Source organism: Lissotriton helveticus, chromosome 5_1 (assembly GCF_964261635.1).
Source record: "Lissotriton helveticus chromosome 5_1, aLisHel1.1, whole genome shotgun sequence".
Lineage (NCBI taxonomy): Eukaryota > Metazoa > Chordata > Amphibia > Caudata > Salamandridae > Lissotriton > Lissotriton helveticus.
Window position 1 is genome coordinate 1189998978 of NC_136065.1, and position 16623 is coordinate 1190015600.

The following is a 16623-nucleotide window of genomic DNA, read 5'->3' on the forward strand; positions in this document are numbered from 1 at the left end:
CCACCGTACCACGCATTCGCAGAGCCACCGCCGGAGGAAGATCCTTTTCCTACCTGGCGGCCAAGACATGGAACTCCCTCCCCATCCACCTACAACTGACCCAGGACCATCTCTCCTTCAGGAAGCAACTCAAGACCTGGCTTTTCGAGCAGTAACGGACCCCTCCCCCCCAGCGCCTTGAGACCCTTTTGGGTGAGTAGCGCGCTATATAAATGTAAATGTAAATGTATATGTATGTGTCTTGTAAAGCGCACTGCTGCCCTGAGGCGTCGTGGCGCTGTAGACCGCTGGGGAACCCGTCCTGGCTATCCCTGTGAGAAGGTCCCTACTGGGTATCTCCAAGGTGAAACCAGGCATCCCCGGCGAATGTGGGGGCCGTTGTAGAGATGAGGCAAGCTAATGCCCAGAGTTGCCGAGTTTGATCCCTGGTTAGAGTAGGCACCGAGGCGAGAATTATCGAGTCCACTGACCCTGGTCCACGACCCTGCCGCGTCGGGAATTGAACCCTGGTCCCGGGCCGTTCTCTGCTTCCGGGTCTGCCGCCTCTAACCAGTGAGCCACACCACTCCAAATCTGATTGATTGATTGAGTGTATGTATTTCGGTGGTCCGCATCATGAGTGTACACTCAATTCATGCAAGAATGCATGTCACACTCTAGGTGTGTTTGTTCCAGGCAGATCTCTCTGCCGGTATTCTCCTCCGTGCCCCCAAGGGGATGAGACACAGTTTACACGATCAAAACTACTGTGTTGGAAATCTGTGCTATCGTGTTATGGCTCGATTGGTAGGAGCTGTTGCTGAAAAAAGCAGCAAAAACAGTACACTGTCTTGTTATGTTTTCCACACAACCTTGTACAAAATGTGCAGACTGACTCCCAAGAAGATTCACTGAATAACAAACAACATCTACAGCATATTCCTAAAATGTCTTGAAAACAAATGTATGATGTGTGCCTGTGCAGACCAAAGGCAGCCTAAAACATATAGGGCCAGATGTAGGTGGCCAATTACCGGTCGGTAACGGCCGAATTCGGCCGTTACCGACCGGTAATTGGATTTTGAGATGTAGGGCATGCATTTACAGAATCGGTATTTTACCGATTCTGTATTTACCGATTCGGTAAAATTACCGAATCGGTAAATACAGACTCGGTAAAATACCGATTCTGTAAATGCAGATGTAGCTGGCACATGTCAGAGTGCCACAGGGCTTTAAGAATCGGTATTTTACCACCCAATCCAATTGGGTGGTAAAATACCGAATCCAGGTGTGCATGCACATGTGTGCATGCACACCTGTGCCATGTGACACACAGACATGCCCTTAGGGCATGTCTGTGTGCCACATGGCGCACATGCCTATTTTTGGGGTGCTAGAGGGTGTCAAAGTGATACCCCCTGCACCCTTGCTAAAATCGGTATTTACCGAATCTGTAATTACAGATTCGGTATTGCCCATTGATTCCTATGGGCTTCAGGGCCCATAGGAATCAATGGGCAATACCGAATCGGTATTTTCAGAATCGGTAAATACCGAATCTTAACGATTCGGTATTTACCGAATCTGAAATACCTACATCTCCCCCCCTCTATTTTACCACTTCTTAACTACCGAATCGGTATGATTCGGTATTTAAGAAGTGGTAAAATAAAATTACCTACATCTGGCCCATAATATGGAAAATTAGGCGGGAACCAAAGTGGATCCAGAAGGGACATCTTACATCCCTCCTTGGGTGGGTGAGTAACTTAGCGATTAACAAAATAATAGAGATCACAAGCAAAGCAAAGTCAATGCAATGCTAATAAGGATACTATTCAGATTTATAGGCATAATGAAAATGGAACATGAACATTTTGAAAAGGGGACCAAGTTAGGTTGAGCCAGGGGCACCCAAGATTTCTTCTACAAGATCAATGTTTAGTGAAGCCAGAACAGATTTTGTCTGAGCAGACAATGATTTCTCAATAGCTCCATTCAAAAGCTCCAGAGAACAGACATGATCCTCATTATAGGCCAATGCTGAGGAAATAGTCTGTTGTTCTGCATCTGTGCTATTAAATCCGGAGTTCGGAAGTCCAGGTGCTGAAGCACTTATCTCCCCAGTAGGAAGTAGCTCATACTATGCATCTTGAAGCAGTTGCAAGTTCATTGGACAACTGCAAAAATGGGTCGTTATTGGACTTATCAAATGGTTCATGTCCATAGAAACAGGTAATTGCAGCGAAAGGCAAACATCAAGTGCCCACTCGAAAGGACACCACAGGTAATGAAACACAGGTTGTATGCAGGTAAACCAGGCGGGTCCGAATGGCAATGACCAGTCAGTGTTCAGTTCCTGGAGCAGAGGGACTCCAAAGAATCGTATCATGCGTTCATGCCACAGCTGGGCCTGTGGTAGTTCCATTACCACTGGGCTTCAGAATGGAACATGCATTGTGGAGTAACAAAAATAGAACCAAAATGCCACAGATGAGGTATAACACCAAGGGTATCCCCCGGAAAACACTTGAAAACAGGGAATGTGTAAAAGATGGTATCACTCCAAAGATTTTCTGCAAGGTACTGACTATGCCAGTTCCGACTGATTTTAAAAAGTGGGCTAAACCAACAATATTGGAAGCATTAAAGATTCATTGCACAAGCTCGCCAAAATGCACTGGAAGATGTGTGCTTAAACGTGAACGTATTTCGCAGGATGACATTGCAACCTGCAGTTCAAAGGTTTCTCGGGCAGATATTAATGCCACATCTTTTTTGAAACAATAAGGCTTTGAGTCGGCTTAGCATGTTGAAATCTGCTTTCAAATTTGGAATTGAAGGCTATAACGAAATATCAGAAACCTCAAGTGTTAAAGATTTGTTCCACAAGCTTGCCAAAATGCAGTGGGAGATTTGTGCTTATAAGTGACTGTATTTCGCTGGATGACCTTGCAACCTGCAGTTCAAAGGTTTCTCAGATAGATGTTAATGCCACAGCTTTTTGAAACAATAAGGCTTTGAGTCGGCTTAGCTTGTTGAAATCTGCCTTCAAAGTTGGAATTGAAGGCCATAACAAAATATCAGAAACCTCATGCGTTGGATGGAAAAGCACGTTATTGAAGCAAGTCACTATTTGGGAAACAGAAAGGACATAAGGGATTCAAGCATTCATGCCGCAACAATCTTGGTCGCTTAACATCACATAACTCCCACTGGAAAGGACAATACTGAGGGGGAGAATTGAAGGGGCTTGTATTCCTTTTAGAAAAAAGGCCACATTAGCTATGAAAGTATTGCATAATCTGTGAATGGTAATGTGTTTACAAACAACTGAATGGCTGACAGAAGAATCACATTAATTTCCAGTAAGTAATATCTCTCTGTCTGCCCGTTCACATCAGTAATCATAAGTGATTACAACTCGTGGTTAAAGCTCCTTCCCAGAGCTTCATATCTACCTACCGGGAAATGTTTCATGCAGGATGTAAACTGTAGTGTTGAAATTGGCAAAGATATTACACCATGTATTAACCACACTGCAGAGGGTGTTTCAGCCACTGTGAAAGGCAGTTTTTCTAATTTCTGAATGTGTAACATTGTGAAAGTAGCATTGTTTTGGCCACGAGTCTCTGTTTACGTGTCAGGTTGAAAGGCAAGAATAGTTGCATAGAATTTAAGTAAAAGCATGGCACATGGCCATGTTTTTTAGGGCCTTAAGTGTCCAAATAAACTGCATAACAGATCTAAACTGACTTTGCCCATGTAATCAATCAATCAGGATTTAAAGAATTCAGCTAATAACCCGTGAGGGTATCCAGGCGCTGAGGGCCAAGCTGTAAGGGCGGCATCAGTGGAATAGCCAGATCCTGAGCCCCCTTCTGAATTCCAGAAGAGAGTGAGATCTGGAAATGGAGGCGGAGGCTGTTGTAGGACTTCACGGCGAGGTAGAGAAGGGGCGCCCTCTACTTTCACTTTGGTGGATGTGGGGGGTATGAGCAAGGGAGAGGGAGGCATAATGTAGGAGTCTGGAGGGTTAGTGGAAGCTCAGGCGGTGGTTGATGTATGCTGGTCCTTTGTTGTGTTGTGCAGGGCTCTGTAGGCATGGGTCAGAATCTTGAATTGGCATTTCTTGTGGATGGGGAGCCAGTGGAGTTTCTTGAGGTGAGGGTTGATGTGGGTCAGTCTGGGGAGGTCGAGGATGAGTCTGGCTGCTGAGTTCTGAATGGTCTGCAGTCTTTTCAGGAGCTGTGTGGTAATTTCTGCAGAGTGTGTTGCTGTAGTTCAAGCGGCTGGTGATGAGGGCTTGAGTGACGGTGCGTCTGGTGGTGACTGGAAGCAAATTGAAGGTCTTTTGGAGCATGCGTAGGGTTAGGAAGTAGGCGGAGGAGACAGCGTTGTTCTGGATCTTCATGGTGAGTTTGCTGTTCAAGATGATGCTGAGGTTCCGGAACTGATCCGTGGAGGTGGGAGAGGGTCCCAGTTCAACAAGCCAACAGAAGTTGTTCCGCAGGGAAGTGTTGTTCCCAAAGATCAGCACTTCCGTCTTGTCAGTATTGAGCTTGAGGCAGCTGTTTTGCATTCCGTTTGCAATGCTGGTCATGCACAGGTGGAAGTTGGACTTCATTTTGGATGGGACTTCAGAGAGCGAGAGGATGAGCTGGGTGTTCTCTGTACAGGAGATGATGTTCAGTCTGTGGTTTCTGATGATATTGGCCGGGGGGGGGGGGGGGGGTCATGTAGGCTTTGAACAGAGTGGAGTTGAGGGATGAACTTCGAGAGACGCCGCAGATGATGTTCTTGGGCTCCGAGGTGAATGGAGGAAGGCGGATTCTCTGTGTTCTTCCTGTGAGGAAGAATGTGATCCATTTAAGGTCTTCCTCTTGGTTTCCGATCCGATGGAGCCTCTTGATCAGGGTGTGGTGGGACACAGTATCTAAGCTGAGAGTTCTAAGAGGATCAGGGCTGCTGCTTCACCAAGGTCTAGGAAGATTCTGTTGTCATCAATGACTGTGATCATGGTAGTTTCAGTGCTGTGGTTGGTAGGATACGGATTTGTATGTGTCCAGAAGGTAATGGATTCGAGGTATTCCATGAGTTGGCAGTTGATTACCTTTTCAAGGACTTTGGCTGGGAAGAGGAGCAGGGAGAAGTGAGCTTGTTTGAGTCGGCTGATGGTTTCTTGAGGACAGGCTTGACATCAGCATCTTTCCACTCATCTAGGAAGGTGGCCAAGGTGATGGATGTGTTGAAGATGGCTGGGATATTGTTGCTGATGGTGCAAGTTCTTGACAGCCTGTTCATGGTTGGTAGCAGTGACGGGATGGGGCATGATGAGGGCATCAGTCCATTGTCTTTCGTAGACTTTGTTCCAGCTGCGGTGTGAAGTGCTGTGAGTTCTATTGGCATAAATGAGGGCTGCTGTGTGGGTGAAGTGGACGATAGAGTTGTTCGTCCATGTGAGCTGTGACGTGGCTGTACTTGACTCTGTTGCTGGCTGTGAAGATGGGGTCCAGCATGTGTAGGGTCAGTGACTAGGTGGATGATGTTGTTCATGCTTTCGAGAAAGTTGGCTGTGTTGGCGTCGTTGGGGATGTTGAGGTGAAAGTTGAGGTTTATGCGGAAGATGTAGTATTCAGTGTCAATAGTATGAGAAGTGATGAATTTGGGGATGAGGTCGCAGATGCCGGGGCGTTGTACGAGGGTCTGTAGGCTAGGGTGCCTCTGATGGTGGTTTTGCTGTCTGTTCTGAGTTGGAAGTTGAAGTGTTCCACAATCAGGGTGGTTCGTCTGTGTCTGTGGTGCAGTGGATGGATTCTTTGTGGATGATGGTGGTCGCTCCTACGGGTTTGTTGATGTGGTCCCGGTGTGCAATCTTGTAGCCTTTGAGTGTGGCTGTGGTGATGTCGGGTGTGGATGCAGGGTTGGTATAATAAAGACGTGTCATTTTGTATAATATCGATAACAGATGAAACAATGTTATTGAAACTGTAAATGTGAGAAGACAACATATTAATGCAATTATCAACAACAGCAAGTACTTTATCAAAAGTATCTTGATCAATTTGTTTTAAATGTGCAGCTTCTTCCATTTTGACATTTTCCAAATGTCATTGTAAGTTACATAAACAAATCTTTTAGAGACTCGGAGACTTAGGACTGAACAAGAAATCTGATAGAGCCATGTCTTCCAACAGGAGGGAGAGATGTTTTACCGCAGACAGTGTGGAATGTTCCAACCATTGGTGGCTCAGTTTCCCTATCAAATAGGTGGTGGCTGTTCCTGATTGCTTGGACTGAAAATAACAATGGTCAGTTCCAGTTCTACTTGCCTTAAACCCTGGTGTGGAATTCACAAAATGAGCATAACAACCAGTTGTGTCCACTGGCCACAATAACTACCCATTTGCACCATACTATTGAGCTGTTCTTCACTGTAATTTGTTAAATGTTGCCAATTATCAAATCAGGCAATGGAAGGAATATTAGCAGAAGTAATTATAGTGAGTCCTAGACACGTAGTCTGTTGAACTGCGTCATTTAGAAAAATCATTTGTGATGGATTTAAGCAGGTTCTAAATAAGGAGTCTGTTCCCTGAACCTGCCAATTGTTGGTACCCCAAATTGATTTCATTTCCATGGTATCCTTCCAATACTCTTAGTCTTTCAAGGCAAATTACAAGACAAGCAAATCTGTATATATTAGTTTGGTTTGCGTCAGCATATATCTCTTTGCTGGTGTAGGGACACATTTAAAATAAAAAGATTTTGGGTCTAATGAATCATGGCCAGAAAAATATTGGAATGTATCCCTATATGTTTTTGAGCTCCCTTGTGGGGGAGTCGGACAATGTTCACATTTTGTGTGATACCATATTTTGAACACTAGCTCGATGTAAAAGCAAAAGGTGGATCTGTATAAACAACATCATCTGCAGAAGATGCAGCAGCAAGTACAGTACTCACTTCCGTTATATGGCTGGCATATGTAATGGCATCAGCAATTTATTGAAGTTCATTCACCGCCCCCGCCTCCCCCACCTGGAGAGAAACAGCTTTGATGTTACTCACAAGCTGTAGAGGGATTTCCTGTATCATAGCAGGAGGAGTTAGGTAACTACAAAGCACTCCTAGTGGCCTGCTGTTTAGAAGCAGCCACGTGATGTAACTTGATGTGATCAATGTAGACAAAACGTTTGTCTTAAGAACAGCAAGCTGTGGGCAAAGACTGGCACCAGTGGACGTTATGATGGCCCTAATTCCTTTTTCACTGCAACCTTTTCTCGAATGAGATCCCTAATTTGTGGAATCCAGCCAGAAGGTGCTGGCTGCACCTTGATTTTGATAGGGGCAGACGTCTTCAACTGTTTGTTAGCTTGGCCGTTGCGGAAGTTTTGTTAATCCTGTAAGACAGCAGAACGATCATTAATGTCAAAGGGCATGGCTACCGCCATGATGAGTGGACAGTCAAGGTCTTGAACATACATTTTGATGCCAAAAAGGGCCTTGCATAGGGTCTGGCCACCCAGAGGTCAGTTAGGGCGATTATTGCTTTGTGTACCCCATGCACGTGATTGATACAGCTGAACCCAATACTCCAACTGTTAAGGATGGTTTTAAGTCCCGGTTTATCCTCTCCACAACTAGTTTTCCCTCAGGGTGATAGATAGGGATGCCATTGAATCCCTCTATGGTTTCAAGGTGCAAGCAGGGCCTGGTCGGAGTGGAATGTAGGGCATGCATATGTTCCGATAAAGACTTTCATATCTTTAATAACAGTGCCCACATCAGCTGAACGTTGTGGCCACACCCAGAGGAACCTTGAGCAAGAAGCAACTGCAAGTAGGATAGTTATAAATACTCCATCCGAATTAAGAAGACCAGAATAGTCCATGTATATGCAGCCGAGAGGTTTGTTTGAAATCAACAGGTGTGTATGCGGTAGACAGGCCATGGTAGGACTTTTTATTTGTTGACAACTGTCACAACAAAGGAAATATATTATTTGGCCTATTTATATAAGCCATGCCACCAATAACGTTGCTGCAGTAATGACATTGTGGTGTCACACCTGCATGTGCAGAAGCAACACCTACATGGGCAGTTATCAGCAAGGCTAACCTGCGGTCTTGGCTGGGAATCAAACAATCACCAACCCCTGGGATTGTAACAAAGGGAGCATTTTGTTTGCTTAAATAGTATGTATATTTAGCAGGAAAGCCCCTAGGCAAAGCGATGCCGTAGCGTATAGCATTAACACCAATCAGTATATTGTCATCTGCCCTCGTATGGGAATGAGTAATCTCTGCAACTGTCGCAGTCGAAACTGCTAATTTGCTACATCTTCCAAAGAATACCCTACCACGTGTGGTCCCACACGCTGATGACTCAATGTATGAATGCCATGAGTCTGTGGCAACCTGTCTTTTAGGTCTGCCACCTTCGCCTAAAGCAATGTATGCTTTATAGTGTTGCCTTTAGAATATTTGAATCCATTCTGGTTCTAATAATGCAAATTGTCATTAAAAGACTGGATACAATAATACGAATCACAAACTTTAGGTGTGGGGAATTCAGGATCTGCATTTTCTAGTGCAAGATGCAATGTTTTCAATTCAGCCAACTGTGCAGTGCAGTCACCTAAGGACTAAGTGCAGATTGTTTATGGTTGGAATTGACCATCCAACATCACACCATGAACAGAGACGCATGCCACAGAATATTAATGCTTGGTCCCTATAGCAGGTTAGGCTGAACCTTCAGAATAAATAATATGCTTGCACTGCTCAAGAGGCGAAACATTGCTGGGCATGGGCTAAACATGCTCATATTGAAGAAATTACTTTGTCTGCAAAGACGGGTAAAAGACGAAGTCTACATCTGTAGCTATTAAGAATGTTGCCCATTGTATCCATATGGGATGGAGGGTTTTAGCATTGTAGCATTTGCTTTTGTGACAGCCTCGAAGGCTGGAATTGGAGTAACAACAATAATGTTTTTCCCTTGTTCAAGGGGCCTCTCTTTAAATATAGCCATCTGCACTGCAGTCAGTATTTTTTCAGTGGATGTAAAATGCAACTCGCAATATAATTTCAATTTATATACAATCAGCACTGTTTAACCTTCATTAAAGGTGATATAGGTAAAGCCAAATTCACCCACAACTATACAGATGACCAGGTTTGTAGTATTTACACGTGTATGTAAAGGTTGTGTAGCAAGCAATTCAGATCGGAGTGATCTGAGTATATGTGTAAAGTTCTGACAAAATTAAGAAATCCTAATAGGGATTGCATTTTCCTAATTGTGTTTGGTGGATGTAGCAGATCACACTTCTCTAGGAAGTGTGGTACAAAGCTGTTTCCACGTGTGGCAATCTCCCATCCTAAAAATAGGACACTTGGCTATATTAGGTTTCTTGCAGTTGAACTTGTAGCCAGATTCAGTAAATCCCAATATTATGCAAACTACTCTGGCTAAATGTGTGTTTAACTCATTGTCCCCATGGGGAGTCAATTAAAGCAACATTGAAATCGTAGCACTGAGTAGGCAGTCCAATCTCTACTTTCAGGTGCTATATTCTGTCAGAAAAGTTTTTGGGGAAATATCCAAGGTTGTTTTACATTTTTTACAGACTATATCATTTATAAGTGCCGTACTGTGTGTATTTTGTATTGCAAATGTGCATGTATGACTATTTAAATGTCTATAACATAACGTGTATTTGTAAAGCACACATTCACCCCAGCGAGGTCTCTTGGCGCTGAATAACATATGTTTATTGTTACCCTTCTCAATGGTACTCAGTCAGTCAGTCAGTCAGTCAAAATACTTTATTTCGATAAATGAATATCATAAAAAGACAATAGCACTATGCAAATTTCACAAGTTCTAAAATACATAATTTATACATAATAAAATCACGATTAATTTACACAGTCAAGATATTTACAAAGAGTATAAAAATGTTAAACCTTTAAAAATGCGTTTAAAATACAAAAGAGGTCAGTTAGGTAGGAATACAAAATGTCATTCGTTATACAATCCACATATCAATTCCATTCGGTATACATTCCAATGTTATAAACATTGTACTTGCTTTCATCCACTATAAATCAACATTATAGGAGTTATTGGTCATCTTCCTCTTTTTGATCCTAACAGCTCCCACTAGGAAGTTGGCAACATGAAACATAATCCTAGGGGTCTGCAATAACTGTAAAAACAGAAGTGCTGGCTTTACTTGGATAAACCCTGCCTCCTTTAAAATAGGGATCAGATATTTCGTCCTTACTGCCGTGTAGTGTCCACAGAACATCAAAAAGTGCACTGTATTCTGGGTGGAAAAATTGTCACAAGAACACGGCATCGCGTTTTCAGGAGTACTCCATATTGGAAAATGACCGAGGTTCAGGTGGATCAAATTAAACCGAAATCGGGTTAAAAGGAACCGGTGATAAGCTTGATTCACAGAAGTTAGATACAATTCAGGACCTACTTGAGTACTCATAAGAATGTTAGCCCTCACCGTAGGTATTTTTAATTCCAATTGCTCCCTCTCCAAGCTTAGCATTTCTCCCATTGTACCCTTAATCAAGGCAATGTCCTTTGTTGTTATAGACTCCGGGGAGAAAAAAAGCTCAGGTCTCCCTAGCTTAGCAAAACTTTCTTTAATGTATGCTAGCCACGAGATTTTATTAGCTTTATCTAGCCGTAAACAGTCTTTTAAAATGATATAATTAAGGGGGATTTCCTGGTTCAACCAGATCTTCAGCCTAGCTAGGAGAGGGGCCAATTTTATCATGTCTGAAAAAAAAACCTAGTCCTAGTTCGGTGTGGATTATGTATGATGGAGTAGACTGGGGCACAGAGAGGACAGCTCTTAAAAATTTGTTCTCAGTAGTCTGTATACTATCTGGAGAACAGTATCCCCAAATGGCACTACCATATGTAGCCACCGCAAGGCATTTTGCTTTATAGATTTTCATTAAAGTTACTATTGGCCTTGCCCCCAATTTTTTCGAAAAGCCTGTAGGGCAGAGGATGTTCTTGCGAGGGAGATGTTTCTATTTTTTATCTAAGGACCCCAGTTCCCTCTCTCGTCAAAAGTAATCCCCAGATATGGGAAGGTGGCTACTCTACAAAGTTCTTCTTTGCCACATGTAAAGGTTTTTAGGTTCTTATTCTTGCTACTCCTGCCCATTATCATGATTTGAGACTTCTTGACATTAATCTTAAGATCCAAAGAACCCATAAAGTCTTCAAATACGTCCAAGAGGCGTTGTAAACCAACACCGGTCCGCGAAAGCAAGACGGCATCATCCGCGTATAGGAGAACTGGAATTCCAAGATCACCTATACGCGGGATGTCAAGGGATGCCTCTTTTAACGCTGGTTCCAGTGCATTTATATAAATGGTAAATAGGATGGGTGCCAGAAAGCACCCCTGCCTAACACCCCTTTCGGAGTTAAAATGATTAGTGCAGCGACCCTCCGAGGTAACCCTGACAGAGGCTATAAGGCCGGAGTGTAAATCCGCCAGGAGATTTACTAAAGCCCTGTCCAGACCCATGTCAGTTAAAATTTGCCACAATTTTGATCGATTAACAAGGTCAAAGGCTGACGAGAGGTCCATGAACCCCAGGTACATGGACCCCTCCTTGGCCCTGGTATATTTATCCACTAATAGGTGCAAGTTAAGCCCTTGATCTATCGTGCTTCTTTTTGGTCTAAATCCGTACTGAACATTTGACAAGACCCCTTTCTCATTCACCCATTCATTCAGTTTAGATAAAATAACCCGACCCAATATTTTCACAGATGAATCAATCCGTGAGATCGGTCTATAACAGGAGGGGTCTTGCCTGTTACCCTTTTTATAGACCGGAATAATGATAGATTTTTTCCACGAGGCCGGGATGTTGTCATTTGTTAAAGCATTAAAAACATTACATAAGATTTTAGACCAAAATTTTGGGGCACATTTGAAAACATCCGCCGGGACCCCATCAGGGCCCGGCGCTTTGTTTTTCAGGGTCAGATCTATTGCCCTTTCCACTTCTACAGCCTCAAAAATTACAACAGGGCCCTCGGCGTTATGAATAGTGCCCTTGATTTGCAAGCCATTGCTAATGTCTGAGTATATTTTACTGAAATGTTGGATCCACCCCTCGTCTGAGATATTTGCCTCAAGAGGGGTATTCTCCTCGTCCGAAAAAAGTGGCTGATTTATAATTTTCCAAAATAGTCCACTATTTTTTAGGGTTTCTGGGTCGAGTAGTTGGGCCCAAGCTTCATCTTTCAGTTCCTTTTTTCTCTCTAAAATAGCTTTTTTATAAGTGCTCCTTAAGCTAGCTATATGTGCACGGTTTTTGGGCATGGCTTTCAGGGCTTTAAGTAAGTCTCCGTGGGCTTTGGAACATTTTTTGTCAAACCACCTTTTACATTGAGGCGGCTTCTGACTTAAACCTGCCTGTAGACTATGGTTGATTTCTATACATATGTTATCAAACGCAAAAATAACATCTTCATTTTGTGTCCGGTTTGCTAGGCATATTGCCACTTCATCCTCTACCTTGATCAATAACTCTTGAAGAAATGTTTCGGGGACTATTTTTGTCCATTTTAACCTTCGCCTCTGGTCTTTAACGGACACATTTAGTCCCCCTCTATGTATCACCGTTTTTAGTGAGAGTAGATCTGAATGCTTTGATTCCAATATAACAGGGTTATGATCACTAAAAACTGATACCTCTGTGTGATAATTTAAAACCTTGCACAACAAAAAAGAAGACATAAAAATATAATCTATAATAGTGCCATCATCTTTACCCTTAAATGTAGGGGACCTTTTTTTACCATCCCTGCAACCTGACTCGTATAAGTTCCATCTGGCAATGGTACTCATTTTAGTGACTTCAGATGGATGAAAGGCTGAGTGGACCTGCCAGGATTTGAACCTGTGACCACAAGGTCAAACACAGACCTCTAAAGTGGATGTATTACTCCACTGAGCCACCAGACCCGGCCCAGACCAAATACACCTCCTCATCTGGTGTAGTAAGTGCTGCCCCGCCTCTTGGTGGTAAAGAATTCTGGGACATGTAGTCCTGCCAAACCTGCGGTCACTCATGCATCCCGCGATGCGGTAGACCCCTGTAGATTAACTGCACCTATTCCTCCTGTGGTGCTGGATGTGCTGCCCCACCTTTAGGCAGTAAAGAATTCTGGGGCTTGTAGTCCTGCCCCTACTTGTCGCCACAAATGTCTTATAGGCTGGTAGTTATGCCATTGTCCACATGCCATAATCTTGGTCTTCGCGGTAATGAGCTTTAGATGGTTCTTCATCATTCAGGTGTTTAGGGCTCAAATGCAGTCATCGAGTTTTGAATTATAGAGGTCTTCGAAGGTATGCATTTTTAAAATTATTTTTGTATCATATGCACAGTGTTTACACTTGTTTTCTTTTGGCACTAAGATCCCTCGCAAAGCCAATTTATACTGCTTTTTGTGACTTTAGTTTGCTGGGAATATCTGTTGTATTTGAGCTATTCCTGTTCTTTGTACCCGCGTTGTATAGATTATGAGGGATTTGACACGTGGCATTTAATGCTGTGCTTGGTCCTATGTTTGCTCCATGAAATCTTGTGTACATGAAAGATGACTGCGGCTATTATTTGCTCCACTTTACACCATGCCCATGCTAATTTTTTAGAGAGCATCGGCTTTAGTATCCATTAGCAGAAAACTATACATGCCTGCGGTAATATTGTCTATGATGGAGGCTTTGCTATCTCTGCACATCCTTAATCTCTCAACCAACCAATCACCTCCCCTTGAAGTCCTCAGATCGTTTGAGGCAAGGCATCACCATTTATAAACTCGTCACCTACAATCAGCATCCTGGGTAGCCGTTTTTGACACAAGAAGTGCTACCCACCTCTGTGACAGTATGTGATGCAAAACGTTTCTTTGGTCTACACCAAGGTAAATAGGGTCCTAGAATCTGTCAAAGCCTGAATTACCAATGTTGCATAATTTTCTTTTAAAGCGGTTTTGGCGAAATTCCATCCCTGGCAATGGTGCCATGGCATGCCTCCCCATTTGTGACGTACTAGGAGTCATTGCCAGAGGTAGGCATGGGCTCTACAGGCTTAAGTCCTGCTGCGCCTGTGGCAACACGCTTATCAGCCTGTCACAGAGTTGTAAAGGGTGCAGTGAAAGAGCACAGACCAAAACCTCAAACCTGCAGCTGCACAGGTTTGAAGTTTCAGTTTTATGCCCGAGCGCAGGAAGCTGAAAGGAGCAATCTTCCAAACTGGACCTGCAGCAAGGTAAGTAATAAGCTTTAAAGCTTTTACATATTGTGTTCTGGGCATATCGGTAAGTGTGTGTTTGTGAGTAAAAGTGGGTCTGTGAGAGAAAGCATATGTGTGTGTAAGTGAAAATGAGAGAATCAGTTGAGGGAGTCAGTGAGTCACAACGAGTGATAGGAAGCGTGGTATGAGTGTGAATGAATGACAGTGAGTGTAAGTGCTAGGGTGAATGACAGTGAGTGTTACTGTGACTGAGTGTTACTGTGTAAGTCTTAGAGAATATCAATCTGAATGAGTCAGAACGAGTGAAAGAGTGAGAATGATTTTGTCAAAGTGAGTCTGAATGAGTTGGACTAAGTAGGAATTAGTGAGAAGGATGAGACTAGGTGAGTCTGGGAGATTGAATTAATCAGAGTATGGTTTATTGACAGAGAATGAGTGAAAATGAGTGGAATTAAGTGAGACTGACTAAGAATGAGTGAGACTGAGTGAGTCGCCATGTGATTGACTCAGAGAATGAGTCAGTGAGAATGAGTGAGACAGAGTGAGTCAGAATGAGTGGGACTAAGTGAGAACGAGTTAGACTAGGGGAGTCAACGTGAAATTGAGTGATAGGTGAGTTAGAGTGAGATTGATAGGTGAGAGTGAGTGGGGCTGAGTAAGAATGAATGAGATTGAGTGATACTGAGTTAGACTAACTGAGAATGAGTGCGACTAAGTGAGTGGGTCAGAGTGAAAATTATACTGAGTGAGACCAATTAAGAGTGAGTGAGTCAGAGTGGGACTGAGTGAGCACCCCTTAAACCCACTGAGAAGTCCGGCTCGCTCACTGGAATTCAAGCCAAAGAATACACCCCACCACAGGTCACCAGCAGCCTACCTTTCTCAAACTTTGATCCACAAAGCTCTGTGTATGAAAGGTTAATAATAGCAGTGGAAGAGATTGATGAAGGCTCTAGCGGCCCGTCTCATGCCAAAGTGGTGAGGCGGGCAAGAGGAGGGAGCTGTGGAGCTGGGAAGGTCTGGGTACAAGTTAAAAATAATTAAATAACAATTACCTACCCGATCGCCACCGGAGCTGTCCGCTGCTTCGCGCTCTTCCGGGCGCAGGCTCCCAGAATGCACTGCGGCCAATCCTGACGCAGCAGGAAAGCAGAATCAGGATTGGCCTGAGCACTGGGACTTTGCGCTCCCAGGCAGACGGGGAGCCTGTGTCTGGTTTCTCCAGCCCCAGCAACGCAGCTGGGGCTGGAGAAAGCTTCACTGCGCATGAGGGTGTGGCCAGCCTGAAACAACTGGCCAAACCCTCATGCGCAGGGAAGGGAAAAGGGAGCACTACCACTCCCCTGCCATGGTGTCATCCCCCTGGACCATCCCCCAAGACTCGTCAGAGTCCTAGGGGTGGGTCCAGGGGGATTAACATAAAACAATATTAAAACAGATTTAAAACCCGTTTAATCATCGTTTTATTTTTTCTGGTGGTGGAGGGGGGGCAGCGCTCCTCTGCCCTAATGGAGGGGCCGCCGCTGGTTATTGAAGGCAGGTATCTGGACATACCTTGCATGGGCATTAGAGTTTTATCTGCGCTTGTTTACTCTGATGATGCGTCCGTATGGCACACACCGCCAATGTTTTGAAAAAGTTAATTGATGGTTTTGTGGCCTTCATGAATTACAGGGATTTGAGCTCTAACCGCTTAAACCTTCATAAGGATTTTGGGCCATAAATCCACCAAATCTAAAACTTGTACTGTTCGCAATCATGTTCTTAAAAAAGTTCAGGCCTATTCTTTTCTGAGAGTTGTTTTTAACAAGCTGGGTCTCAACATTTTTCCTATAGAAGGAAACTCTTTCTTCAACCCAGGCTTTTGTGTGTGACTTGTATGTCTAGACAGCGATACATTTCTTATTCATATGATCCCTTTATAGCAAATATATCTCCTCGGTCTGTTATGGGAAGCAAGTGTCTGGGGTTATGCTGATAACCGTATTCTTCTGCTAGAGGAGAATCGATTTTGCAGGTTACTTTAAACTCTGCACTCCAGCGGCCCACATTTCCTTATCATGTTTCTTCTTTAAAAGATAGAATCAAGCTCTCGTTGCTCTTGCTTTCAATTTCTGGACTAATCCTCTGCTATTCTTAGTAGGTTATTAAGTATTGCCTGAGATCAGATCGCCACCTGAATCTCAACAGGCTTTCCTAGGATGTTTAATTTCTTTTAATGGAGATATCAATTGTAGCTTTATTGTGCACGAACAATTACTTTTTTGTAACTGTAAAGAAGAAATGGTTGATTTTCTTTCCTGGGCAAAATAAGCAAAGTTGC

At 43.6% G+C, this 16623-nt stretch overlaps 1 protein-coding gene across 1 annotated transcript in view; it reads left to right on the forward strand.

The window, feature by feature from the left end:
* The window catches only part of ENO4 (enolase 4), a 578809-nt gene that overhangs the window by 405217 nt on the left and 156969 nt on the right, over positions 1-16623 (forward strand).